Below are 26649 nucleotides of genomic sequence, written 5' to 3'. Positions count from 1 at the left end.
GTGTTAACCATTCATTGTCAAGTTTTATTCTTCATGAAAAGAGAGAATCCAGGGAAGATTCATCCTCAAGGTCTTAGGTTCGATGGCTACAGCGATTACCTTGGTCCCTATGGCACGCTTCCACATGAGAATTCTGCAGTGGCTCCTGTTGGCTCAGTGGTCATTCCAGGAGTTACCAATGTCACATCAGATTTGGACCACGGAGTCATGCAAGAAGAATTTACATGGTGGCTTCATTCCCCTCTGGTATCAATGGGCAGACAGTTTCTAACCCCCCCCCAACCAGTAGTCACAGTGACCACGGACTCTTTCCAGATTGGGGGGGGGCATTATCTGGGACAGACTGTTCAAGGGACTTGGCAAGAACACGAGTACCACTTGCACATCAATGTCGTAGAGATGAGAGCAGTGCTTCTGGCATTGCAAGCACTTCAAGACTGTCTACCTACGGGGACTATAGCAATACAGACAGACAATATGTCAGTAGTATGTTACATCAACAAGCAGGGCAGAACCAGGTATTATCCCTTGTGCCGAGAGGCTCTTCAAGTATGGCAATGGGCAATGTCTTCCCAACGCTTTCTGGTCGCAATGCACATTCTGGGGAAATCCAGCGTGATAGCAGACAAGCTCAGCAGGGCTATTCTGATGCCTCATGAGTGGTCCCTGAAACAGGAAGTTGCAGAGCTGATCTTTCACAAATGAGGCCAGCCATGCTGTGATCTTTTCACCACTCCTCTCAACAACAAATGCAGCAGCTACTTTGCCCTAGTCCCACCACCGGGACAGTCACCCAGGGATGCACTAGTTCACGATTGGCCTCTGGGACTGCTTTATGCCTTCCCACCATTCCCCCTGATCCTCCCCAAGGTTCTTCAGAAAGCACAGTCGTTGGGTTGCAAGTTAATCCTCATTACTTCTTACTGGCCTTGACAGATTAGGTTCCCATTCCTCTGGCCTCATCTGCAAGGGGAGCCTTGGATACTGGACCCAGTTCCAGATCTCCTGATGCATCAGTTGGGTCCTCTCCACCCTTCCGTCCATACTTTCAGGTTGACGGCTTGGTTTCTCCACTTCCAGTCTTAGCCAGGCTCCCAAATGTTTCCCCGGCAGTTCAACACATTTTGATTTCATCCCATAAACCCACTACAAGAAAACTATATGCTAGTAAATGGAAGAGGTTCTTTTGTTGGGCAAAAAAGAACATTGATCCTTTTATTGTCCCCATTTCTAAGATTCTGGATTTCCTTGCAGAAACATTTGAACGAGGAGCAGTGGCAGCTACTGTCTGAGTTCAGCTAGTTGCCATTTCTAATTTTCATGTAGGAGAAATGGGATCTAACATCATGTCCCACAGGCTATGTAAAGCATTCCTAAGAGGTACTACCCTTTTAAGACCTCCAATAAGAGAACCTCTCCCCCGGAATTTAAATCTAGTTTTAGAGACTCTCATTCTCCACCCTTTGAGCCAGCTACTTCTTGTCCATTGAAATTTTTGACATGGAAGACCTTTTTCTTAATCGCCATTACTTTGTCTAGGAGGGTTTCTGAGTTACAGGCTTTATCTGTTCATCCCCCGTACTTGATTTTCCTCTCTCAGAACCAGTCCCTCCTTCTTACCAAAGGTGTGTTCAGAGCACAATTTAAATCAATCCATAGAGCTTCCTGTATTCTTCCCCAATTCTTCCCCAATTATGGCAACAAGGCAGAGTGTAAGCTCCATCAATTGGACGTTCATAGACAAGTTACATTTTTATTTACACAGGACTAAGGAATTCAGAAAATCTGACCAATTGTTTATATCCTTTGCTGACAATAAGAAAAGTTGTCCAGTCTCTAAAGTGACCTTATCAAAGTGGCTTTCAGACACTATCATCCATGTCTACGCTTTGCCGAACAGAGAACTTCCAGGAAAAATTAAAGGACAGTCAACTAGGGCCTTGGCTACTTATATTGCTTTTCAAGCCAAAAACTGCCTTTAGATTCAGTCTGTGCGGTAGCTACATGGGCTAATCCTCATACCTTTATCTCTCATTACAAAGTAGGTATGGCCTCCTGGAGCAGGGCATCCTTTGGTTCCACAGTCCTGAAGAGTTTTTTCCAGTGAGACACACAAGATACAGGTGCTGGGGATGCTGGCCCAACCAGCAAGAATGGAGGAGAGATGTGGACAACATAACATAAAGAAGTTATGTACTCACCATAACGTTCCATGTTTGTTGTCCTTCATCTTGCCTTCTTTCTTGCATCGCACCCGCTTTTCCCTTCCTGGAGGATCGAGAAGAGTTTTTTTTCCTTTTTGTTTGGCTACACTGGCTGAGTTCCCTTTTGCTTACCAGTTGGTTAAACCTAGTCTTTCCTTTCTTTCTCTTTGCTGATGATTACACACTCATATGCAGGTCTTTTTCTCATAAGTAAGTTCTGTAAAATTTGGACCTATTTAGTCTGGTGGGTTATCATAAATGAGATGTGGGTAACTACCGCTAGGCATGTTGGGATAGGGGTTAGACTCAAGCCAGTAAAAAGCTCTCAAGCTATAGTATACGGCCGAGTTGGAGCTGAGGATCAGCTCTGAACCCAACCAGCAAGAAGGACAGAACAACATAGAATGTTATGGTGAGTACATAACTTCTTTTTCTCACTAATTACCACATCGATGGGAGCCCACTGAACAATGAAGGTGTTGTAAGAGATCTGGGGATGCAGGTTGACAGCAACCTCTCTTTCAACCACCACATTGCCACTGTGGTCAGAAAGTCCTTCTGTGTGACACATCTCATTACCAAAGGTTTTGCATCCAGGAAGAAAGAGCTCTTCCTCTCTCTCAACTCTTTCCTCATTAAAAAAGTATTGAGTATAATGCCCCATTTGGCATGTAACTCACTAGACACCTGCAACAGTTGGAGGCCACAGAAGTATCTCACGAAGAAGATGCTAGGCATTAAACACATGTCCTACATGGACAGACTCCAGCTATTCTCTGTTTCATATCGCTTACTTAGAGGCGATCTCTGCATGAGTTACAAAGCCATGTCTGTCCCAGCTCTGTTAGAAATGCTACATCTAAAGAAATCCCAGTCCCTCCATACCACACACTCCAGAGACCTCAACTTCATTACCACAATCAACAAAACATGCTGGAGGGACAGGTTCCTCAACCAGAGACTGCCCATTCTCTGGAATAGACTTCCCATACATGTAAAGCAGAGCACTTCACTGTCCCTCTTTAAGAGAAATCTTGATGAGTGAATGGGTAATAGAAAGTTCACCCCAGGGATCACTCCAGTGGCTCTACTTGATAGAGGCACTGGGAACTAACGGGTGGCACGATGCCAGGGCACTTCTATGGGCTAGGCTTGTAAAGGCTCTAGGGCCATTAGGTTAGTACACACCTATGAACCTATACAGCTGAAATCCTTGATGTCCTTAAGGGGTCATTTGCATTATATCCCATGGGCTTCTATTACATGAGGTTTAAAGTATCACAGTGAAAACTCTAGCTTGGCTGGGTTTTTCTTATAGTTTTTACTAATTGGTTTGCCTGTGTGACCTTTACTTTTTGGTCTATATGAGAATTCAGGAGGAAGGAGAATGAATCTGAGTCATGCAAGCATCTTCCTGGTCACTAGATGAGTCAGGAGAAGGCATTTTCTTTATTTTTATTATACCCTCCTGAATTGTTGCAACTGCCTTCAAAAGTCTGCATTTCTACATCGTATTGATATATTGAAGTCAGGTCCATTAGAAGTACTCCCTTAAAAATATCTTAGAATCAAAGAAGCTCTTAAGATAGCAGCTGAATTAAATGCAGCTAAGTGGGCTTAACCTCATTAAAAAGTTATGAATTGCTAGGCTTGCCCACCACTGATGTTCCTGATTCTGACATGATCACAAGAGGATACTAGCATATGCACTGAACAAGAGGGTTGCTAAGTTCTTTTTATTTTTTTTTTCAATTGGCAGCATCAAGGCCAGTGAAGAGAGTGTTTATATGTTTGCTAACGTCTGCATTATCACTGCTTTGTGGATTAATTAAAATCTGAGTATCTTCCTCAGATCTGGAGGTAGAAGAACTGGTTGCTTTACATTTTCTTCATGCCTTTAGCTGTTTTCTTTGATGAGTCACTTTTGAGGAGTTATATCACTTTCCTTTTTCTATTGTTTCTAATCAAACTCCCTGTTACTCATTTTTTAAAATAAAAGTGTGAAAAGTTAATCCAGTTGTAAAATACAACCGCATATGAATTCAGGACTGGCAGTCACCTACCATAATCTCTGTTATTGTTTTATTGATACAAGCAGTAAATGAACATAGGCTGCTAGTTTACTCCAGTGCCAGTACAGGAAATGAAGCACTGACAGAGGCAAGAAAGAACTAAAAGTGACTCTTAGTAATGCTGGCTATGTATGGCAGCCTTGCACACCAGCAACAATTCTGTGGCATAGAGGTATGGAGCCCTGACTATGGCCCAGATGACGCATTTTTTTACTAGTGGCTTAGGTGCTGGAGGACCCAAGTAGGGAGAAGGGAAGAAGCAGCTTTTTGCCAACTCAAACACTCTATGATAAAGGGAGGGAGGGGCTTCTGTCCATAATCTGACACATCTTTGGTGATAGGAATGGTATCCTGTAACTTCTAAGTCTTATGGTCTCAGCAGTCATTCTGGTTCCCTTTTCTCATTTCTACACGAGAGTCCTTCAGTGGACTGCACTAGTTTAATTGTCTCAAAATACATCATCCATTGAGTACACCTAACAGACTAATTCCAGTATGCAGAATTTTGTATCAGCTGATGGTAGCTTCCCCAGCAGATATGCCGAACTTATATCAGCCAGTCAGTATCTTCCACAGATTTATTCGAGGGCCGTCCTTTCTGTTCCCTTCCTTCAACAGCTGTAGTTGCCACGGATGCTTCCCTTTTTTGGTTGAGGGGCCTTTACTAAGGGAAGACTGTTCAAGATACTTGGACTCATTTAGAGGCCAGTCTTCACATCAACATTCTGGCGATGAGAGTAGTCTTGTTAGAGTTGCAGACATTTAAAGACTCTTTGCCAGATAGTGTGATTTCTTTTCAGACAGACAATCTGGTGTGGTACATTACCAAACAAGGGGGAACCATATCCTGTCCCCTGTCTCAGGAAGGCATGAAGGTTTGGCAGTGGCCAATGTATTTCCATTGCTTTTTTGCAGCAGTGCACATCCTGGGAACCTTTATTGTGCTGGTGGACAAGCTAAGCATAAATATTACCCTGCCTCATGAGTGGTCCCTCAGTCAGTCAGTGGCAAAAAAATTTTTTGTCTCCAGGGACAACCTTGCTGCAACCGGTTTGCACCTCACCAAGTTCAGCAGGTACTTTGCCTTCATCCATTCTCAAGGTCAGTCACTGTGGGAGTGTCTGGTCCACAGCTGTCCCCCAGGTCTTCCATATGTTTTTCTCCCATTCCCCTTGATCACAGAATTCACTCAAAAAGCCAGGAGGTGCAAGGCGAAAGTAATCCTCATTGCTCCTTATTGACCCAGACAGGTTTGTTTCCTGCTTCTTCTTCTTCATCTTCTGTGTCTTCCCTGAAAACTGGTTCACATCCCAGACCTTCTATCTCATCCATCCAATCCAGTTATCCTCTCTCAGATCTAGACACCATGAGTCTAACCACTTGGTTATTCCAATTTTAACAATGGCCAGAGATACCAGGTGTTCAGAAGGTGTAGTTCACATTTTAATATCTTCTCAAAAATATAACACCAGGAAGGTTTACTGACGTAAATGGAAAAGATCTTCATTCTAGGCTATAGAAAAGAGTTTGTCCCTTTTCTGTGCTCTTCTCCCTTCAATATTGGATTTCTTGTCGGAATTGTTTCATAAAAGTTGCAGTTTCTCCACCATAAAAGTCCAATTAACAGCTATTTCAAATTTTCACATTGGCCATAATCAGACACTGTTAGTCTCTTTGAACATTTCTAAAGTGTTCCTCAAGGAAAACTTCCTTCTCAAACCTCCCATCAGAGATTCTGTTCCCCCTTGTGGGCATTACAGTAATGTTACAACCCTTACACAATCCCTTTTTGAATCGGCAACCTCAGCAGATCTTAAGTACTTAACATAGAAAACAGTCTTCTTCGTGGCAGTTATTTCACTCAAAAAAAACTCAAGAGTTGCGGGCCCTTTCTTGCAGACCAGATTATTGGACATTTCATAAGAATAGACTTCTTAAAACCGAATCCTTTCATTATTCCTAAGGTGGCATCCAAATCTAACAGCCCATCCATAAATCTTCCAGTGTTCTTCCCAAAATTCTCTAACAAATGAGAATATACACTATATTTGCTTGATGTACGTAAACAATTTCGATTTTAGACCCACAAGACGAAAGACTTCAGAAAGTCAGATCAGTTATTTGTTGCTTTTTCCAAAGTCAAACTTGGGCATAGTGTGTCCATGGTCACTCTCTCTAGATGGCTGTCGAACTGAATCTCATTTGTTCATGACAAACTAAGATGTGATTTCCTTTTCATTCTTCCTCAACCCATGGGTTTGGATCCCATCCTCTAATCCGACTCGACCGCATACTCCAGACTTAGGATGCAACTCTTGAGCTGCTCCCTCTACCCATAATGCCTTAGTCCATCTCCATTACCTTAGATCTCGTTTGCCACCTTCATGAACAGACTCTGGTTCCTTTCTCAAGCATTGTTTAGAGATTATTTTGTGAGTTAATTCAACCTTTTTCTCTCTTGAAACGTAAAAATTTTATCTTTAGCTGAATTTAGCAGTTTATTTCTATCTTCTCTGTTCTCGCAGGACATTAGGACTTCCTACAATTTTTTTCTTATTGTTTTCTTACTACTTTTTTAAATAATCTGTTATTACGATTATTGTATTTTTGCTTATGCTTATTTATAGGGTATTTCTTTTAAATTGCCATTGTTGGCAGTTAAACCCTTTTTTCTCCTTTATCTATCAAAAAAAAAAAACTTATAGCTTAATTGCTACCTTTGTTCTGTCACCTACCATGTCAGATAAACCAAGAGAATTTATGAAATGCAGTTCTTGTAGGCATAAAATCCCCAATTCGGATGCCCACACAGAGTGCATATAGTGTCTTGGAGCCGGTAATTTTTATATTACAAACGGTGTAAAAAAAAGTACAAAGAAACCAAGAAATAATAATCCTCTTTTACCTGGCTGAATTGGTGCTTGAGAAGGAATAGTCCAAAAAGACAGGAATCCAAACGACAGTTGCCACAAGTTTATTCAGAATACAGTCAAGCGTTTTCTTCCAGGAAGCCTGGATTTCATCAGAACCAATTATTTTCCCAAAAAGCCCTCATTTAAAAATAAAATTCAACCAATCAAATCACTTCGATCAATACATCATCATTCTCTTTCGGCTTTTCCCGTTAAGGGTCGCCACAGCGGATCATCTCTTTCCATTTCTTCCTATCCTCTGCATCTTGCTCTGTCACACCAACCGCCTGCATGTCCTCTCTCACCACGTCCATAAACCTTATCTTAGGCCTTCCTCTATTCCTCTTACCTGGCAGCTCCATCCTTAGCATCTTTTTCCCAATATACCCATCATCCCTCCTCAGCACATGTCCAAACCAACGCAATCTCGTCTCTCTTGCTTTGTCTCCAAACTGTCCAACATGAGCTGACCCTCTAATATACCGATTCCTAATCCTATCCATCCTAGTCACACCGATTGCAAATCTTAACATCTTTAACTCTGCCACATCCAGCTCTGACTCCTGCCTTTTTGTCAATGCCACTGTCTCCAACCCATATAACATAGCTGGTCTCACTACACTCTTGTAGACCTTCCCTTTCACTCTTACGGATACCCGTCTGTCACAAATCACTCCTGACACTCTTCTCCACCCATTCCACCCTGCCTGTACTCTCTTCTTCACCTCTCTTCCACATTCACCATTACTCTGAACTGTTGATCCCAAGTACTTAAACTCGTCCACCTTTACCAACTCTACTCCCTGCATCCTCACCATTCCTCTACCCTCCCTCTCATTTACACACATATATTCTGTCTTAGCCCTGCTGACCCTCATTCCTCTGCTCTCTAGAGCATATCTCCACCTCTCCAGAGTCTCCTCAACCTGATTCCTACTCTCACTACAGATCACAATGTCATCTGCAAACATCATAGTCCACGGGCCTCCTGTCTGATCTCATCTGTCAACCTGTCCATCACCACTGCAAATAAGAAAGGACTCAGAGCTGATCCTTGATGTAATCCCACCTCCACCTTAAACGGATCTGTCACTCCCACTGCAGTCCTCACCACTGTCACACTACCCTCGTACATATCCTGTACCACTCTTACGTACTTCTCTGCCACTCCCGACTTCCTCATACAATACCACAACTCTTCTCTAGGCACCCTGTCATATGCTTTCTCCAAGTCTACAAAGACGCAATGCAACTCCTTCTGACCTTCTCTGTATTTCTCCATCAACACTCTCAGAGCAAACATTGCATCTGTAGTGCTCTTTCCTGGCATGAAACCATACTGCTGATCACTAATCATCACCTCCCTTCTTAACCTTGCTTCCACTACTCTTTCCCATAACTTCAAGCTGTGACTAATCAGTTTTATCCCTCTGTAGTTACTGCAGCTCTGCACATCACCCTTATTCTTAAAGATAGGTACCAAAACACTTTTTCTCCACTCCTCAGGCATCCTCTGACTTTCCAAAATTTCATTAAACAATCTAGTTAGAAATTCCACTGCCATTTCTCCTAAGCACCTCCATGCTTCCATTGGTATGTCATCTGGGCCAACAGCCTTTCCATTCTTCATCCTCTTCATAGCTGCCCTTACTTCCTCCTTGCTAATCTGTTTCACTTCCTGATTCACTATCCCCACATCATCCAACCTTCTCTCTCTCTCATTCTCTTCATTCATCAGCCTCTCAAAATACTCTTTCCATCTACTCAACACACTCTCCTCTCTTGTGAGTACCTTTCCCTCACTATCCTTTATCACCCTTACATGCTGCACATCTTTCCCAGCTCTGTCCCTCTGTCTAGCTAATCGGTACAGGTCCTTTTCTCCCTCTTTAGTGTCCAATCTCTACAACTCTCCATATGCCCTATCCTTAGCTTTTGCCACCTCTCTCTTTGCCATGCGCCTCATCTCCTTATACTCATGTCTACTTTCTTCATCTCTTTGACAATCCCACTTCTTCTTCGCCAGCCTCTTCCTCTGTATACTCTCCTGTACTTCCTCATTCCACCACCAGGTCTCCTTGTCCTCCTTCCTCTGTCCAGATGTCACACCAAGCACCTTTCTAGCAGTCACCCTTACTAGTTCTGCTGTAGTTACCCAGCTATTCGGTAACTCTCCACTGCCTCCCAGTGCCTGTCTTAACTCTTCCCTAAACTCCACTTCACAATCACCCTTTTCTAACTTCCACCATTTAATCCTTGGCACAGCTTTCACATTCCTCCTCCTCTTCTTGATCACCAATGTCATTCTACATACCACTAATCTATGCTGCTTAACTACACTTTCACCTGCCACCACTTTACAGTCTCCAATCTCCTTAAGACTGGCCCTCCTACATAGTATATAATCAACTTGTGAGCATCTTCCTCCACTCTTGTACGTCACCCTATGCTCCACCCTCTTCTTAAAATACGTATTCACCACAGCCATGTCCATCCTTTTCGCAAAATCCACAATCATCTGACCTTCTGCATTCCTCTCCTTAACACCATACCTACCCATCACTTCCTCATCCCCTCTGTTCACTTCACCAACATGCCCATTAAAGTCCGCTCCAATCACTAGTCTCTCACACTCACCACAACTTCATCCAACTCGCTCCAAAATTTCTCTTTCTCTTCCATCGCACACCCAACTTGAGGAGCCCAACTTGATTCAAAGAGTCAAAGTTGTATGCTTTAAAAATGGCATGATAGATATAAATTCATCAATACCAGGGGTGTGGGTGGCATTTAATCTTATTTGCCATTTCATTTCAGCTGTTTCTAATGCATTTACCCAATCACCCCCTCTCAAATCCTTATAAACAATTTCTAAAATACCAAATAAAAACTTTATGCAGCCTGGATTACTATTTAAATGTCTAAAGGGGGCGTTGTTCGTGTTTTTCTGTCTAATGGCGTATAAATGTTCATACATTCTTCTACATAGTGTCCTTTCAGTTTTCCCTACATAAAAACTAGAACAATGATGCCACAACACCAGGTAAACACAACCCTTTGTACCACAATTACCCACAACTGTGTTTATCTAACCCCATATTCACCTATATTCAAAAATGTATCCTTAAGAATGTATTTAGAATAATTACAATGCCCACATCCAGTATTACCTTTCCCAGGTACACCTTTGAAAAGGGTAGGAAGTTCAAACAAAAATTTTAAATTCACATTAGTTTTAAACACAAAAGGTGGGTTGTTCCCCAAAATGGGTAGAAGTTCGTTATTTGCTCTAAAAAGGACCCAATTCTTACTTAAAATATCTTTAACCTTTTGGCTGTAACAACCAAAAGTTAATACCATGCTACTTGTGTGTCCATCAGGGTTGACTGTCTCATCACTAATCCTCATTGGGTTACCCAATAATGGAGTGTACTTGACCCCCCAGTTCTCCTTTACAACCCTGTACATACCCAAAACTAGTTTTTCTGGGTAACATCTGTTCTTAAAAAAATTAGTAAGTACTTCCATCTCAATAACAAATTGTTCAAATTTTGAACACATTCTAGCCACTCTAATAAATTATCTTTTCACAATACTTTTTTTCATTGAGAAGGGGTGGTTACTAGTAAATTCCAAGTAATTGTTGTAAAAAGTGGGTTTCCTAAATATAGTGGAAGAAAATTCTTTCCACATGGGTTCCTTACGAATTGTCACATCCAAATAATTAATTTCATCATTATTATATGTAGAGGTGAACTTAAAATAATCACAAATACTGTTAATACATTCACTAAATTTTTCACCATACCCATCAGTGTTCCACATAATAAAAATATCATCCAAAAATCGTACGTATAAGGACCATTTCTGTTGGAAGTCAGTGTTAAATACATGCTTTCTCTCCCAACTATACATAACTAAATTAGCAAATAAGGGGGCACAACTCGAACCCATAGCTACCCCTTGATTTTGTTTAAAATACTCCCCCTCAAAACAAAAAAAGTTATTTTTTAGAATTGTGTCCGTACATAACATAACGAAGTTTATTAACAAATTGTTTAAGGTTGTTTTCTCCTTAAGGGCTTCATAAAATAAATCTAGACCAATTTTATGTGGAATAGATGTAAAAAGGTCACAAACATCAACAGTAGAAAATTAACATTCATCACTGTATAATTCCTTTTTAAACCTTGTTAAAAAATCCCATGAATCCTTCAAGATATAATCTATGGGAACTAAAAATTCCCTAACTAATCTATCAACAAAGACACCAAATGAATAAGTCATACTATAACGAGAAGGAATTATAAGCCTGTATGGGGTTCAAGAATATCCTTATGTGTCTTTGGTATTCCAAAGACCACAGGTAAAACAGGGTGTTTGTTAACCAAGAAATTGTATATAGCTTCGTTAATACTACCTTGGAACAAACTATCATCCAACATTAACCCTATCTTACTCAAAGCTATATTAACTTCGTTCTTTGATGACACGACAAACTTCCCTTCGTCATGTAACATGACAAGAATACCACAATTGTAATCAATTTTGTTTGCAATAACAATCCCCCACCCTTATCTGGCTTCACAACTCTAATATTTGTATTTCCCCTGATGTTACACATTACTCTCACTAACCGATAAATTATAGTGTCTTTTATTGGTAGTATTATATACCATGGGAGGAACTTGTGGGATACAAGGAGTTGTGGTGGCAGATATATTTGGAAGCCAACAAAAATCCTGGGCTGAACGAATATATTACTGTCAAACCACTACTGAAACTAAAGGCAGCAAAAGCTTGAAGTGCAATAATAGAAAAGGCCAGTAGATGGCAGTACATCTTTTAAAACTTATTCCTAAAGGCATTAAATGAAATAAAACTTAATACATATTGAGACATTTTATGATACTTTTTAAAGGTTCAACAAAACAACATACTAATTTAATATACACAAAAGTTTTTAAATATTTATTTTTGTAAGGAATGACAAAGAAATTTAATGTATTTAGATGGATTTTTTTAAAGATTAGGTAACAGTTGTTTGAAAATATGGAGGAATATGATTGGTGTTTTCTAATTAATTAATTGTATAAAAGGCAGTGTTTATTAAGTCACATGTACAAATCTGAGGAAGTCTTTTTGTAGACGAAAACGCATGAACTTAATAGCGTTTATTTTATTTTATGTTTAAACAATAAAGTGCGCAGTTTTGGATTCTCCTGGGATTTCCTATTCTTTTGGTTTTTGTGTATTTCGGAAGTTCCTGCTGTTTGTGGTTATTGGTCGAGTGAGCGGTATGGACAAGGAGAAGGACAAAACGTCGGCACAGGATGACGCCAGCCAAAGCAGAAAGCTGGTAGGGCAACTCACAGCCCTAATTGATCTATTGACTCCGCTTTGTTTGGTTCTGACCCAAGGAAATCGCAACCCGGAAGGCAGCGATGATGGCGAACCGGGAACGAGGCAGCAGGGTGCTAAACGCAAACGCTATAGGAGGGGAGATGGCAGAACAAGCGTTGTGGAGCACGGACCGAACGGTCAAACTTTTAACCCTGGTAACACGCCGAGGATATTACAAGATGAGGGGGAAGAAAACGAGGATTTATTTCCAGAGTCACAAAGCGGAGTTACAGAAAAAGGTACTTTGAACATCTCTGATAAAAAAGAGATGGACTGTTGGCTGAACAAACAACATGTTTTTGATTTTAATTATACTATGGGTAACCATAGGCAGGTTACGAACAATGATACTTTTAAAAAGAAATTAGATGACATATCAAACTTAATGTTTAGATACAAATCTGTGATGATAGAAAACGGATACCTTACAGAATGTTTGCAGAGGAAAATTGTACCCAAAGGGTTACGGACTTGGAAGTACCCTAACAACGTGCAAATTGGGTCAATTTTCCACAAACAATTGTTAGAAGTGTTTAACAACTGTGGAATGGAAATTGTAAAATGCATAATTAATGAGAATGAAAGAAATTTAGAAATGTTATCAGAACAAATTAACACCTTAGATTTACAGATAAGAGATGACTTATTTTATGAAGTAAGGGAAGAGCGAAACAAGTACAATAATTTAAAGCACAATATAGACAAGAAATGTACTGAGTTAGTAAAAAGGAAAACAGAGAAACTTAGGAGGGATATTTTAGAGTACGAAAATGAGTTAAGCTACCCTAAACCTTTACAAAATAATAGGCCTTTGGGGAAATATGTTGAAAGGAATAACAGGGAATGGAGAGAAAGTGAAGGGGCAAGGAAGGGAAACAACAGATATGGGATGAATAATCTTGATTATGACACGGAGTTCCCCCCTCTAGTAAAGGAACATACAGAATTTGAGACAGAAGAAAGAAGGAAACAAAATTTTCAAATGAGGGGGGGGATAAGAGGGAAATACAGACAGTATTAAGACCCGAACCTGAATATGTACGAGTGGATCAAGGTATCACACAAGAAGGGAATGCATGGACTTTTAATGGTTTCACTATTTACAACTACAGCAATATTGAACTAACCAGAGACCATTTTTCACTTATGGAAAAAGGTTTTAAATATATCCCAAGGGTTAAGGGGAACAAAGTACAAACTATATTGGATATGAAAATATTCCTTAGGAAAATGAACTTGGAATTACTCTATAACAAGGAAGGAATAGGGTTAGATCACAATATACAAATAAATAGGGACCAAAATATTCTGAAGTGTAAATCTACCTTCAACCCACCCATACAGGCACAATTAAAAAACTTTGAAAATGTTATGGAAGAAGTTATTAGGAAAGTAGACAAAAGAACAGGATATAAGGATAATTTAGATCCAAAAGAAAAAGAGAAATTAATTGAATTGCGATGTGAAAAAAACATAAGGGTAATGAAGCCTGACAAGGGAGGGGGGGTGGTATTAATGGATGTAACAGAATATGATGGGAAAATGAACGAGATATTGATGGACCAAACCAAATACAGAGTGGTATCCAAAAATGAGATAAACTTGGCCTACAAAAAAATAGATATAGCTCTTGAAAGTATGGAAACAGAAGCTTTGATAGAAAATAAAATGTTGCTGTTCTTGAAAAAAGATAAACCTAGGATTCCAATAATTTTTGGAATCCCGAAGATACATAAGGATACATCCAATCCACCGCTTAGACCTATAGTGTCAGCACAAGGTTCCAAAATAACACCATTAGCAAAATACGTAGATGTTAAAACCAAACATATATGGTTAAACAAACAAGCTATACTCAGAGATTCATGGGACCTTTTGAGGAATATTAGTCCAGAACTGTTTGAAAGGGATTTAAAACTGGTGACCATTGACGTAGTGGACCTTTTTGGGTCCATTCCGTATGATGAAGGGACCAGAATGTTTGAAGAAGAGGTGTTTAAGGATCAAACCTTAACACATAATGAGAAAATTGTGTGCACAGGCCTAATGGATTTGGTTTTAAGGAATAATTACCTATCGCACAATGGTGAATTTTTCCAACAAATACAGGGGTAGCGATGGGTGCGGCCTGTGCACCCACATTTGCCAATATAGTATTGGCAAATTGGGAAGAGAAACACATCTTCCAAACTGAATACAGTAAGTATTGTAAAATGTACAAACGATTTCTGGACGATATTATCATCTTTTGGAAAGGAAGTGTGGAGATATTAGAAGAATTTATCAAACACATAGGTGAAACTACATCCTTTTTAAGATTTACACACAATATTTCACATGATAATATCTCTTACTTGGATGTGGAAATTATGAAAGAAAGGGATTCCATTGAGACAAAAGTATATAGGAAGGACATCTACGTAAATTCATTCCTACATTATGAAAGTAGCCACCCGAGACATTGTATGAAAAATCTGGTAAAAGGACAGTTGGTGAGGGGATCAAGAATGTCCAGTCAAGAACTTGACTTCATAAAGGAGTGTGACAAACTGGAAAAAATGTTTTGGGATAGGGGATACCCAAAGGCTTTTACGGATGAAATAAGGAAAGAAGTAACCGTAGGAAGAACAGGAAGATTTGCGCCAATAAAAGGTGTGAAGTTAACAACACAAAATACGGAGGGTTACACTAGTGCTAGAGAAGATAATTACAAACAAGGCCTAGTATTGGAATATAATGCGTTAAATATCAAGGTTAGGAGAGTGTTTCAAAAAGAATGGAACAAATTCAAGTCATTAACGGACTTGAAAGGGTTACCAGACACTACACCTAAAATCATATATAGAAATCCTATGAACATTAAGGGTATACTAGAGCTGGGGAACAACTTTAGGAAAGGTGAGAGGCCCGACACAGTTAAATTAGGCACCTACAAATGCGGTAGGTGCAGACAATGTGAATTTATACTAAACAAGGATAAAGTATTCTTGGAAAGTAGGCAAAAGTGGATCAAAAGTAAGGGCTATTTCAACTGTGAGTCACAAGGCTTAGTATACTTAGTAATATGCACAAATTGCACATCCTTTTATGTCGGAAAAACTGAGAGACCCTTGAAAAAGAGGATGTATGAACACATCTACGACATAAAATGTGGAAAAGAAACAAATGCATTATATAGGCACTCAAGGGTATGTGAGGATTTCAAATATAGATTTTTTGTATTAGATCAAATAAAAAAGGATCTTAGGGGAGGACCATGGGAGGAACTTGTGGGTTACAAGGAGTTGTGGTGGCAGATATATTTGGAAGCCAACAAAAATCCTGGGCTGAACGAATATATTACTGTCAAACCACTACTGAAACTAAAGGCAGCAAAAGCTTGAAGTGCAATAATAGAAAAGGCCAGTAGATGGCAGTACATCTTTTAAAATTTATTCCTAAAGGCATTAAATGAAATAAAACTTAATACATATTGAGACATTTTAAGATACTTTTTAAAGGTTTAACAAAACAATATACTAATTTAATATACACAAAGGTTTTTAAATATTTATTTTTGTAAGGAACGACAAAGAAATTTAATGTATTTAGATGGATTTTTTTAAAGATTAGGCAACAGTTGTTTGAAAATATGGAGGAATATGATTGGTGTTTTCTAATTAATTAATTGTATAAAAGGCAGTGTTTATTAAGTCACATGTACAAATCTGAGGAAGTCTTTTTGTAGACGAAAACGCATGAACTTAATAGCGTTTATTTTATTTTGTGTTTTAAACAATAAAGTGCGCAGTTTTGGATTCTCCTGGGATTTCCTATTCTTTTAGTATTATATAACCTAAAAATCTCCTTTGTACAAACATCTTCAAAGGATGCAATTACTGGGTGTAACGGAGGGTTAAAACAACTTTTTTTCTTAAAATGTGAGGGTAACTCAAGCTGTTTGCCAAGGCCATTAAGATTCCTATTCTTAAACATATACTTCAAATTTAATTTCCTGGTGAAATTTTTTAAGCTCCAAGAGAGTGTATAAGGCTTTTCTTTTCTATTGGGAATAAAGCCTTATTGGGCTATGGGCTTTAATATTTTAACTATTCAGATGAACATATTACATGTGAACATTTTTCACTATTGAAGAAGGGAATGAAATTTATTCCCAATAGAAAAGAGAAGAAGCCTTATACACTCTTTTGGACCTTAAAAATTGCACAAGGAAAGTAAATTTGAAGTATATGTTTAAGAATAGGAATCTTAATAGCCTGGTGAACAGCAAGTCCTGATTAGAAAAAGTTACCAACTATGCCCTGATTAGGATCCGTGTGTCTTCCTGTGATGTCCAAAACTATTTTGTCTCCTTCTCTGATTTCTGCAGTTGCTTGAAGTCCCAAGATCTGAAATCCTGAGAGGTCTGGAGCCAAATCGAGAGAATATCTTCTTTGATTCCGATGGTATCCCTGACTAGCTCTGCTCTGATACTCTTGGATCGGAATGAGTTCAGGAGCCAGAGTGTCAGCATTGAGTCCATGGGGCCGGGATCGACTCTGATGTTGCTGGATCTGCCTCTGCTTTGGCCCTGAATAGTTTGAGTCCAGTTCTATCCTTGAAGCTTGGATCCAAGAGTGGTAGAGACCTACCTTGCTGGGAGCTCCAGCTCTGACAGGACTGGTCGACTTTAGGTCCTTCAACCTTGAGATTGTGGGAAAGGGCTTTTTATCTCTTTTGAAAACTGCCTTCTCTTTTAGATTCACCCCTTTTCTCATTGGCTCGAGTTCTGAGTCAGTCAGACCTACTCCACAGAGACAGCCATTTCTAACAAGTGCCCAGTTGGTTCCAGTAGAGGAATGACCCCACTCTTCTGACACCTACACTGAACATCCCAGAGGAGGTCCATCAGAAGAGAACATGCAGGAGGAGGTACATTGACTCCCCAATGGACTTCCTTATGAGAAAGGTCAAAATTTCTCTTTCTCTTCCATCGCACACCCAACTTGAGGAGCCCAACTTGATTCAAAGAGTCAAAGTTGTATGCTTTAAAAATGGCATGATAGATATAAATTCATCAATACCAGGGGTGTGGGTGGCATTTAATCTTATTTGCCATTTCATTTCAGCTGTTTCTAATGCATTTACCCAATCACCCCCTCTCAAATCCTTATAAACAATTTCTAAAATACCAAATAAAAACTTTATGCAGCCTGGATTACTATTTAAATGTCTAAAGAGGGCGTTGTTCGTGTTTTTCTGTCTAATGGCGTATAAATGTTCATACATTCTTCTACATAGTGTCCTTTCAGTTTTCCCTACATAAAAACTAGAACAATGATGCCACAACACCAGGTAAACACAACCCTTTGTACCACAATTACCCACAACTGTGTTTATCTAACCCCATATTCACCTATATTCAAAAATGTATCCTTAAGAATGTATTTACAATAATTACAATGCCCACATCCAGTATTACCTTTCCCAGGTACACCTTTGAAAAGGGTAGGAAGTTCAAACAAAAATTTTAAATTCACATTAGTTTTAAACACAAAAGGTGGGTTGTTCCCCAAAATGGGTAGAAGTTCGTTATTTGCTCTAAAAAGGACCCAATTCTTACTTAAAATATCTTTAACCTTTTGGCTGTAACAACCAAAAGTTAATACCATGCTACTTGTGTGTCCATCAGGGTTGACTGTCTCATCACTAATCCTCATTGGGTTACCCAATAATGGAGTGTACTTGACCCCCCAATTCTCCTTTACAACCCTGTACATACCCAAAACTAGTTTTTCTGGGTAACATCTGTTCTTAAAAAAATTAGTAAGTACTTCCATCTCAATAACAAATTGTTCAAATTTTGAACACATTCTAGCCACTCTAATAAATTATCTTTTCACAATACTTTTTTTCATTGAGAAGGGGTGGTTACTAGTAAATTCCAAGTAATTGTTGTAAAAAGTGGGTTTCCTAAATATAGTGGAAGAAAATTCTTTCCACATGGGTTCCTTACGAATTGTCACATCCAAATAATTAATTTCATCATTATTATATGTAGAGGTGAACTTAAAATAATCACAAATACTGTTAATACATTCACTAAATTTTTCACCATACCCATCAGTGTTCCACATAATAAAAATATCATCCAAAAATCGTACGTATAAGGACCATTTCTGTTGGAAGTCAGTGTTAAATACATGCTTTCTCTCCCAACTATACATAACTAAATTAGCAAATAAGGGGGCACAACTCGAACCCATAGCTACCCCTTGATTTTGTTTAAAATACTCCCCCTCAAAACAAAAAAAGTTATTTTTTAGAATTGTGTCCGTACATAACATAACGAAGTTTATTAACAAATTGTTTAAGGTTGTTTTCTCCTTAAGGGCTTCATAAAATAAATCTAGACCAATTTTATGTGGAATAGATGTAAAAAGGTCACAAACATCAACAGTAGAAAATTAACATTCATCACTGTATAATTCCTTTTTAAACCTTGTTAAAAAATCCCATGAATCCTTCAAGATATAATCTATGGGAACTAAAAATTCCCTAACTAATCTATCAACAAAGACACCAAATGAATAAGTCATACTATAACGAGAAGGAATTATAAGCCTGTATGGGGTTCAAGAATATCCTTATGTGTCTTTGGTATTCCAAAGACCACAGGTAAAACAGGGTGTTTGTTAACCAAGAAATTGTATATAGCTTCGTTAATACTACCTTGGAACAAACTATCATCCAACATTAACCTATCTTACTCAAAGCTATATTAACTTCGTTCTTTGATGACAGACAAACTTCCTTGTCATGTAACATGACAAGAATACCACAATTGTAATCAATTTTGTTTGCAATAACAATCCCCCACCCTTATCTGGCTTCACAACTCTAATATTTGTATTTCCCCTGATGTTACACATTACTCTCACTAACCGATAAATTATAGTGTCTTTTATTGGTAGTATTATATACCATGGGAGGAACTTGTGGGATACAAGGAGTTGTGGTAGATATATTTAGCCAACAAAATCCTGGGCTGAACGAATATATTACTGTCAAACCACTACTGAAACTAAAGGCAGCAAAAGCTTGAAGTGCAATAATAGAAAAGGCCAGTAGATGGCAGTACATCTTTTAAAATTTATTCCTAAAGGCATTAAATGAAATAAAACTTAATACATATTGAGACATTTTAAGATACTTTTTAAAGGTTTAACAAAACAATATACTAATTTAATATACACAAAGGTTTTTAAATATTTATTTTTGTAAGGAACGACAAAGAAATTTAATGTATTTAGATGGATTTTTTTAAAGATTAGGCAACAGTTGTTTGAAAATATGGAGGAATATGATTGGTGTTTTCTAATTAATTAATTGTATAAAAGGCAGTGTTTATTAAGTCACATGTACAAATCTGAGGAAGTCTTTTTGTAAAACGCATGAACTTAACAGCGTTTATTTCATTTAGTGTTTTAAACAATAAAGTGCGCAGTTTTGTATTCTCCTGGGATTTCCTATTCTTTTGGTTTTGGTGCATTTCGGAAGTTCCTGCTGTTTGTGGTTATTGGTCGAGTGAGCGGTATGGACAAGGAGAAGGACAAAACGTCGGCACAGGATGACGCCAGCCAAAGCAGAAAGCTGGTAGGGCAACTCACTGCCCTAATTGATCTATTGACTCCGCTTTGTTTGGTTCTGACCCAAGGAAATCGCAACCCGGAAGGCAGCGATGATGACGGCGAACTGGGAACGAGGCAGCAGGGTGCTAAACGCAAACGCTATAGGAGGGGAGATGGCAGAACAAGCGTTGTGGAGCACGGACCGAACGGTCAAACTTTCAACCCTGGTAACACGCCGAGGATATTACAAGATGAGGGGGAAGAAAACGAGGATTTATTTCCAGAGTTACAAAGCGGAGTTACAGAAAAAGGTACTTTGAACATCTCTGATAAAAAAGAGATGGACTGTTGGCTGAACAAACAACATGTTTTTGATTTTAATTATACTATGGGTAACCATAGGCAGATTACGAACAATGATACTTTTAAAAAGAAATTAGATGACATATCAAACTTAATGTTTAGATACAAATCTGTGATGATAGAAAACGGATACCTTACAGAATGTTTGCAGAGGAAAATTGTACCCAAAGGGTTACGGACCTGGAAGTACCCTAACAATGTGCAAATTGGGTCAATTTTCCACAAACAATTGTTAGAAGTGTTTAACAACTGTGGAATGGAAATTGTAAAATGCATAATTAATGAGAATGAAAGAAATTTAGAAATGTTATCAGAACAAATTAACACCTTAGATTTACAGATAAGAGATGACTTATTTTATGAAGTAAGGGAAGAGCGAAACAAGTACAATAATTTAAAGCACAATATAGACAAGAAATGTACTGAGTTAGTAAAAAGGAAAACAGAGAAACTTAGGAGGGATATTTTAGAGTACGAAAATGAGTTAAGCTACCCTAAACCTTTACAAAATAATAGGCCTTTGGGGAAATATGTTGAAAGGAATAACAGGGAATGGAGAGAAAGTGAAGGGGCAAGGAAGGGAAACAACAGATATGGGATGAATAATCTTGATTATGACACGGAGTTCCCCCCTCTAGTAAAGGAACATACAGAATTTGAGACAGAAGAAAGAAGGAAACAAAATTTTCAAATGAGGGGGGGGATAAGAGGGAAATACAGACAGTATTAAGACCGAACCTGAATATGTACGAGTGGATCAAGGTATCACACAAGAAGGGAATGCATGGACTTTTAATGGTTTCACTATTTACAACTACAGCAATATTGAACTAACCAGAGACCATTTTTCACTTATGGAAAAAGGTTTTAAATATATCCCAAGGGTTAAGGGGAACAAAGTACAAACTATATTGGATATGAAAATATTCCTTAGGAAAATGAACTTGGAATTACTCTATAACAAGGAAGGAATAGGGTTAGATCACAATATACAAATAAATAGGGACCAAAATATTCTGAAGTGTAAATCTACCTTCAACCCACCCATACAGGCACAATTAAAAAACTTTGAAAACGTTATGGAAGAAGTTATTAGGAAAGTAGACAAAAGAACAGGATATAAGGATAATTTAGATCCAAAAGAAAAAGAGAAATTAATTGAATTGCGATGTGAAAAAAACATAAGGGTAATGAAGCCTGACAAGGGAGGGGGGGTGGTATTAATGGATGTAACAGAATATGATGGGAAAATGAACGAGATATTGATGGACCAAACCAAATACAGAGTGGTATCCAAAAATGAGATAAACTTGGCCTACAAAAAAAAAAAAAAAATAGATATAGCTCTTGAAAGTATGGAAACAGAAGCTTTGATAGAAAATAAAATGTTGCTGTTCTTGAAAAAAGATAAACCTAGGATTCCAATAATTTTTGGAATCCCGAAGATACATAAGGATACATCCAATCCACCGCTTAGACCTATAGTGTCAGCACAAGGTTCCAAAATAACACCATTAGCAAAATACGTAGATGTTAAAACCAAACATATATGGTTAAACAAACAAGCTATACTCAGAGATTCATGGGACCTTTTGAGGAATATTAGTCCAGAACTGTTTGAAAGGGATTTAAAACTGGTGACCATTGACGTAGTGGACCTTTTTGGGTCCATTCCGTATGATGAAGGGACCAGAATGTTTGAAGAAGAGGTGTTTAAGGATCAAACCTTAACACATAATGAGAAAATTGTGTGCACAGGCCTAATGGATTTGGTTTTAAGGAATAATTACCTATCGCACAATGGTGAATTTTTCCAACAAATACAGGGGGTAGCGATGGGTGCGGCCTGTGCACCCACATTTGCCAATATAGTATTGGCAAATTGGGAAGAGAAACACATCTTCCAAACTGAATACAGTAAGTATTGTAAAATGTACAAACGATTTCTGGACGATATTATCATCTTTTGGAAAGGAAGTGTGGAGATATTAGAAGAATTTATCAAACACATAGGTGAAACTACATCCTTTTTAAGATTTACACACAATATTTCACATGATAATATCTCTTACTTGGATGTGGAAATTATGAAAGAAAGGGATTCCATTGAGACAAAAGTATATAGGAAGGACATCTACGTAAATTCATTCCTACATTATGAAAGTAGCCACCCGAGACATTGTATGAAAAATCTGGTAAAAGGACAGTTGGTGAGGGGATCAAGAATGTCCAGTCAAGAACTTGACTTCATAAAGGAGTGTGACAAACTGGAAAAAATGTTTTGGGATAGGGGATACCCAAAGGCTTTTACGGATGAAATAAGGAAAGAAGTAACCGTAGGAAGAACAGGAAGATTTGCGCCAATAAAAGGTGTGAAGTTAACAACACAAAATACGGAGGGTTACACTAGTGCTAGAGAAGATAATTACAAACAAGGCCTAGTATTGGAATATAATGCGTTAAATATCAAGGTTAGGAGAGTGTTTCAAAAAGAATGGAACAAATTCAAGTCATTAACGGACTTGAAAGGGTTACCAGACACTACACCTAAAATCATATATAGAAATCCTATGAACATTAAGGGTATACTAGAGCTGGGGAACAACTTTAGGAAAGGTGAGAGGCCCGACACAGTTAAATTAGGCACCTACAAATGCGGTAGGTGCAGACAATGTGAATTTATACTAAACAAGGATAAAGTATTCTTGGAAAGTAGGCAAAAGTGGATCAAAAGTAAGGGCTATTTCAACTGTGAGTCAGAAGGCTTAGTATACTTAGTAATATGCACAAATTGCACATCCTTTTATGTCGGAAAAACTGAGAGACCCTTGAAAAAGAGGATGTATGAACACATCTACGACATAAAATGTGGAAAAGAAACAAATGCATTATATAGGCACTCAAGGGTATGTGAGGATTTCAAATATAGATTTTTGTATTAGATCAAATAAAAAGGATCTTAGGTGAGGACCATGGGAGGAACTTGTGTGATACAAGGAGTTGTGGTGCCAGATATATTTGGACGCCAACAAAATCCTGGGCTGAACGAATATATTACTGTCAAACCACTACTGAAACTAAAGGCAGCAAAAGCTTGAAGTGCAATAATAGAAAAGGCCAGTAGATGGCAGTACATCTTTTAAAATTTATTCCTAAAGGCATTAAATGAAATAAAACTTAATACATATTGAGACATTTTAAGATACTTTTTAAAGGTTTAACAAAACAATATACTAATTTAATATACACAAAGGTTTTTAAATATTTATTTTCGTAAGGAACGACAAAGAAATTTAATGTATTTAGATGGATTTTTTAAAGATTAGGCAACAGTTGTTTGAAAATATGGAGGAATATGATTGGTGTTTTCTAATTAATTAATTGTATAAAAGGCAGTGTTTATTAAGTCACATGTACAAATCTGAGGAAGTCTTTTTGTAGACGAAAACGCATGAACTTAATAGCGTTTATTTTATTTTGTGTTTTAAACAATAAAGTGCGCAGTTTTGGATTCTCCTGGGATTTCCTATTCTTTTAGTATTATATAACCTAAAAATCTCCTTTGTACAAACATCTTCAAAGGATGCAATTACTGGGTGTAACGGAGGGTTAAAACAACTTTTTTTCTTAAAATGTGAGGGTAACTCAAGCTGTTTGCCAAGGCCATTAAGATTCCTATTCTTAAACATATACTTCAAATTTAATTTCCTGGTGAAATTTTTAAGCTCCAAGAGAGTGTATAAGGCTTTTCTTTTCTATTGGGAATAAAGCCTTATTGGAGCCTTGGAGGCTTTAATATTTTTAACTATTCAGATGAACATATTACATGTGAACATTTTTCACTATTGAAGAAGGGAATGAAATTTATTCCCAATAGAAAAGAAGAAGCCTTATACACTCTTTTGGAGCTTAAAAATTTCACCAGGAAAGTAAATTTGAAGTATATGTTTAAGAATAGGAATCTTAATAGCCTTGGTGAACAGCTTGAGTTACCCTCGCAGTTTAAGAAAAAAAGTTACCAGCTGTGCCCCCGGTCGGATCCGTGTGTCTTCCTGTGATGTCCAAAACTATTTTGTCTCCTTCTCTGATTTCTGCAGTTGCTTCGAAGTCCCAAGATCTGAAATCCCTGAGAGGTCTGGAGCCAAATCCGAGGAAGATATCTTCTTTGATTCCGATGGTATCCCTGACTAGCTCTGCTCTGATACTCTTGGATCGGAATGAGTTCAGGAGCCAGAGTGTCAGCATTGGGTCCATGGGGCCGGGATCGACTCTGATGTTGCTGGATCTGCCTCTGCCCCTTGGCCCTGAATAGTTTGAGTCCAGTTCTATCCTTGAAGCTTGGATCCAAGAGTGGTAGAGACCTACCTTTGCTGGGAGCTCCAGCTCTGACAGGACTGGTCGAAGCCGCTTTGGGTCCTTCAACCTTTGAGATTGTGGAAAGGGCTTTTTATCTCTTTTGAAAACTGCCTTCTCTTTTTTAGATTCACCCCCTTTTCTCTCATTGGCTCCGAGTTCTGAGTCAGTCAGACCTACTCCACAGAGACAGCCATTTCTAACAAGTGTCCAGTTGGTTCCAGTAGAGGAATGACCCCACTCTTCTGACACCTACACTGAACATCCCACAGAGGAGGTCCATCAGAAGAGAACATGCAGGAGGAGGTACATTGACTCCCCAATGGACTTCCTTATGGAGAATACCAATTTTGATAAAGGAGAAGGGTCCCCTAGATCACCACTGGACAACATCTCTTTCAGAGACATTCTAGAGATCTTAAGACAAAAAGGTGGCTGGTCTTCCAAAACCCCCTTTCTGAAATAATCTGTATTTTTGGAAGCTTTTGGTTCTGACCTGTCTGTCTTAAGTTACCCCCATCCCTCCCAGCAGATAAACGCATTGGTTTAGTTTCCTGCCTGCCTTGGAAGGAGCTGGATACCATTGAACCTATCTTGAAGAGACCTGACAAATTCTTAGCCCCAAAAGACAAACCCAACTGAAGTAAAGGAGTCCCAGTTGATGCTGTGATGGTGGCGGCAGCAGCCACCAAGAAAGAATTTGCAGAACAGGACTCTTCTGTCCATCTGCCAAACAGGGAGTCTAGGGCATTGGATACATTTCGCAAGAGAGTCTTTGTCTTAGCGATCTTTGCCCTGAGGTCTCTGTTACTTAGCACACATCACAGTAATTTAGAGAGATTTGACCAACGAGTTTTCAAATACTCTCTGAGTCCATGTCCATAGAAGATTTCCAAAGAACGTCCTCTCAGCTGGCCACTCTTTTGTCTGTTTCAAATGTTTCAATGATGTTGATTTCTCACACAGCTGAAGACACCTCACAAGCTGCTTATTCAGGCATTCCCATAAAAAGATATGCCTGGATGCGGCTATGTGACTTTGCAGAGGCTTTTAAGACATCCTTCATCAACAATGCTTTTGGCTGGGAGCCAGTCATTACCATTTCAGAGCCCTGTCCTTTGGACTCACCACTGACCCCAGGGTGTGTTACCAAATATATGGCAGTGGTAGCTGATCATCTGAGACTCAAAGGATTCTGAGTGTTTCCTATCTGAATGACTGGTTTTCACCACCCCTCCAAGCATCTACTTCTACATTCCAGGGACTGTTTGCTTCAAATTTGCCATTTGCTGGAGATGACAATAAATTGTGCCAAATCAAACTTAACACCATTCCAGAGCCTGGAATTCATTGGAACACTTCTGAAAACAACAACACAGGTAACATAACTACCACTTCATCGCATATTCATTCTCAGGAATCGAGATCATCTACATATTTCCCACCCATTTCATCCAGCAAGATCAGTCCTTCAAGTATTAGGATCCATGGCAGCAGCCATTGTATTTCTTTCCTTGGCATGTTTCTTTGTGTGTTCTTCAGTGGACTGTAGTTGTTCAGTGGTCTATTCTTCATCAATCCCTGTCTTTTCCAGTCAAGCTTACTCCAGTTTGCAAATGACACATTCATCTAGGCCACCACTTTGCTTCACTGCCTCCAATGGCCACAATGACCATGGACGCCTCCCAATTAGGGTGGGGGGGGGCATTTCATGGGAAGGACGGTACAAGGC

General features: G+C 38.7%; 1 protein-coding gene across 2 annotated transcripts in view; it reads left to right on the top strand.

The window, feature by feature from the left end:
* Window positions 1-26649, top strand: part of USH1C (USH1 protein network component harmonin) — a 3114702-nt gene that overhangs the window by 1109659 nt on the left and 1978394 nt on the right. The window lies entirely within an intron of this gene.

Source organism: Protopterus annectens, chromosome 9.part0 (genome assembly GCF_019279795.1).
Source record: "Protopterus annectens isolate FY-2018-M chromosome 9.part0, PAN1.0, whole genome shotgun sequence".
In the NCBI taxonomy this organism is placed as follows: domain Eukaryota; kingdom Metazoa; phylum Chordata; order Ceratodontiformes; family Protopteridae; genus Protopterus; species Protopterus annectens.
This window is presented reverse-complemented; position numbering and strand designations above follow the sequence as displayed.